We start from the raw sequence: 4,019 nt of genomic DNA, 5'->3' as shown, positions 1-4,019 counted from the left end.
TCATGAGTTCTTTGTTGCTGCATGTGGGCTTTTCTTTAGTGCAGGGAGGGGAACTAGGACTTTGTTGCTTCAGTGGCTTTTCTTGTTGTACAGCACAAGTTCCAATAGTTGCAACTCGTGGGCTTCAGAGCACAGGCTCATTAGTTGTGGCACACAGGCTTAGTAGCTCCACTGCATGTGGAATCTTCACCGGTCAGGGATCGAACCCATGTCTCCTGCACTGGTATGTGGATACTATACCAGGGAAGTCCCAGGGATACAATTTAGAAAGAACCTTCTTATTATAAATCTTTGCATTTCTGAATGCGTTTAATCAAAGAACAACTCAAAGTTCCAAAGCACGCTGTTTAAAAAAAATTAAACAAAAACAACGAATTATTCTCTATAGCCATATATTTGTGTGATAAGGAGTATTGTGATACTATGTAATCAAAACAAAGTATAAAAATTAATTGGAGGGCTTCCCTGGTGGCTCAGTGGTAAAGAATCCACCTGCCAATGCAGGAGACACAGGTTTGATCCCTGATCTAGGAGGATCCCACATACCACAGAGCAACTAGGCCCTTGTGCCACACTACTGAGCCTGTGTTCTAGAGCCTAGGAGTTGCAATTACTGACCCCAAATTCTGTAACTACTGAAGTCCATTTGCCTTAGAGCCCATCCTCTGCAACAAGAGATGCCACCACAATGAGAAGCCCACAAACGGCAACTAGAGAGTAGCCTCTGCTTGCTGCAACTGGAGAAAAACCTACTCAGCAAGAATGACCTAGCCCAATCAAAAATTTAAAAAATAAAAATAATAATTGGAGGAAAAGACAAATACAAGGCAAATGATTATACATAACTTCTGATTTCCATTTTTCACATTCGTCAAAATGGCTTTATTGTTCCTTTTGATTGACTTGATAAAAGTAAATGTAAATGAGCTTATAAAATAAATGTATGTCAAAATTAAATTTATTCTACATGAAATATTGACCTAAAATGTGTTTTGCAGTTTTAAAATTTGGAGAACACCTCTTTTACACTGCAGATTAGAGGGAGGAATTTCTTGGGGGTGAAATAGAGAATAAAAGGATTTTGAGGAGACAAAATTACTGAAAAATAAAAGAGGAGCACTCCACAAGGTGACCAGTTTTTTAAAGACTTTCCTTGTTCTTTCCAAGCCATCAGTTGCGGCTACATTCCATCTTTAATTAAGCTGGATCCTCAGGTGGGTGGGAATTGTAACAGGTGATCTCTTCTGCAATCATCAAATTAATGTTGTCAGTTCTTTGTGAAATCAAAGGATCTTTTTTTTTAAATACAGACCACTTCATGAATTGGTGTGTAATCCTTGTGCAGAGACCATGCTTATCTTTGCTGTATCATTCCAATTTTAGTACACGTGCTGCTGAAGCATGCAAAAAGGCATATCCTTTAAGCAATTGCTTCAAAAGATGAAAAAGACTATACAATGAATAGTAAGTCTCTCTTCTTCTGGTCCCTACTTACCCAGGTAATTTTCTGGAGAGAGTACAAAAAGTGAAGACAAAAACACAAACACAACTATATAACCAAAACCTAAGCTATTAGCTTTCTTGGTACATATACAGTAACTACCAAAAAAAAAAAAAAATTTCATTTAGAAAATTTTTGTTTCTTGTTTATTCTTTCAGAGAGATTCTATATATTTGAGTATACACATATACCCATAAATCTTTATCTTCCACATTAATCCTAAACAACAGTACGAAGAACATACTTACATATATATTATTTTAAAAATGTAAGAATATATCTCTAGGATAAATACTTTTGTGCTTTTTTTCTATCAAGATTTCTAATGATTTGTTGGGAGCTGTATATTCATACAAAGAAAGCAAGTCTTCAATGTATGACTCCATAGTTTTTCAAAAGTGAAAGTGAAGTGAAAGTGAAAGTTGCGTTTGACTCTCTGCGATCCCATGGGCTGTATAGCCCTTGGAATTCCCCAGGCCAGAATACTGGAGTGGGTAGCCTTTCCCTTCTTCAGGGGATCTTCCCGACCTAGGGATCAAACCCAGGTCTCCTGCATTGCAGGCAGATTCTTTACCAGCTGAGCCAAAGTTTATGTTAAAAGTGGACTGAGGGGATTTCCTGGCAATCCAGTGACTAGGAATTGGCACTTTCACTGCCCGGTCCAGGTTCGATCCCTGGTCAAGGAATTAAGAAGCCAAGCTGCTGCCGCTGCTGCTAAGTTGCTTCAGTCGTGTCCGACCCTGTGCATGGCCAAAAAAAAACAAACCTGGGTTGAAATCTTTATATATTGACTTTTCACTTTCTTATTATGAATGTGTGTAGTATAAGGGGAAAAGGGAATTGTATAGATCTTCAGTAAGAAGTCTTGGTTGAAGTTTCCTTATATAAAATGATATTTTCCTTTACAGCACAGTGAATTGTGTGTCCTATTAATATAAGGACATACAAAATTTTTATAGTGATGAGGCTTCCCTGGTGGTCCAGTTGTTAAGAATCCACCTTGCAGTGCAAAGTACACTGGTTCGATCCTTGATCTGGGAAGATTCCACTTGCCGTGGAGAAACTGAGCCTACCACAACTACTGAGCCAACGTGCTGCATCTGCTGAAGCCTGTGTGCCTAGAGCCTGTGCTCTGCAGGAAGAGAAGTCAGCGCAATGAGAAGCCTGCACGTGACGGCAAAGACAGCCCCTGCTAGCTTCAGCTAGAGAAAGCCCTTGTGCAGCAATGAAGACCCATCATAGCCAAAAATAAAATAAATAATTTGAAATAAAATAACACTTTTAATATTTCTTACCTGTGCAAATCTCTTTTCTACTTAATATTTGTCACGTTCAGTAATTTGCTCCTTCCTCAATGCCAGCCTTAACAACTTGTTATATCAAGAACTTGAAAACACCGAAACATAAAGTTTCTGTAAAGTTGGGCCTTTTGTAACAATTCCCACAGACAGATGCAAAACTGTGATCTAACCCACTATTTCAGGAGTAGAGAGAACACTTCTGTGACATATGATCAGAGTTAAACCCTACTGAACTACAGATGTTTGTGTTGGCATTACAGCAGTTGTGATCTGCAAAATCTTAAAGCAAATTTCTATTGTAGCAAATTAAATAATATGTAAGCAGTTAGGTTAGTTTTGATCCTGTGACTCAAGATTTAAAATAAATTAAAAAAAAAAACACCTGTTTTCAGTGTTTACAAATTAACTTCCTTTAGCTTTCAGAATATTTTTCATTTTGACAAGAAAAGAATGACAAAAATGTCATGTATTAAATGGTGCCATCTTCCTATGATGCCAGTTTTGGAGAACTCTTTAAAGAGCATGAACTTTTAGAAAGATATTTACTATTTGTAAAGAACATAACCCCCAAGAGGTTTTCTGGACTGTTCCGTAATTTGTTGGATCTTTATCAAATTTCCTGCCTCTGCTCATGCACTCACACTTAATTTGTCATAATTCTCCTTTAGAAAAGGCTCATTTTAAGAGAAGCGCAACAACTGTGGTATCTTTGGAACTTATAAATACCTAGTCTGGGATTTCCTTAAGCCTGTCATCTGTTTCCTCATTTCAAAACTTGAAACAGTGTTAGGCTGTGTTTTTAAAATGTTGGGTTTGTTTTGCAAATACAGGAAAAGCAACACTTCCTAATTTGCTTAGATGAGTGCCCATGTAATTTGGAATTATATCAACTCGTGTTAAGTACTGCTGTTGTAACAATAGGAATGATCAGGTTTTATGTGCCTGCATACACGTAGAAGCCTTTGTGTGTCTGTTGTATGAGTGCATATAATTAGTGCAATACAGGATTTTAGAGAATCAGTATGAAAGTCAATCCATTCTTTAAATATTGTGAGAGAGAGACTGAACTAAAGTGAACATACCCAGATCTGCTAAGCATACTTCCTCTCTTTTAGTCATTGATTAACCTATTTCCCCTAACTGGAAAAGTGACAGTATTTTTCCATTCCTTAAATCCTTGAATTAGAATTCATTAACAACAGTATTTTTTGTGGAGC

The 4,019-nt window shown here is 37.3% G+C and overlaps 1 non-coding gene across 1 annotated transcript; it reads right to left on the bottom strand.

The window, feature by feature from the left end:
• Positions 1-1,300: 1,300 nt before the first annotated feature.
• Positions 1,301-1,403, bottom strand: LOC112579780. The gene has a single exon (XR_003104113.1). It is a non-coding gene; the product is annotated as a U6 spliceosomal RNA (small nuclear RNA).
• Positions 1,404-4,019: the final 2,616 nt, after the last annotated feature.

The sequence above is a fragment of the Bubalus bubalis genome, chromosome 16, assembly GCF_019923935.1.
Source record: "Bubalus bubalis isolate 160015118507 breed Murrah chromosome 16, NDDB_SH_1, whole genome shotgun sequence".
NCBI classification, from domain to species: domain Eukaryota; kingdom Metazoa; phylum Chordata; class Mammalia; order Artiodactyla; family Bovidae; genus Bubalus; species Bubalus bubalis.
This window is presented reverse-complemented; position numbering and strand designations above follow the sequence as displayed.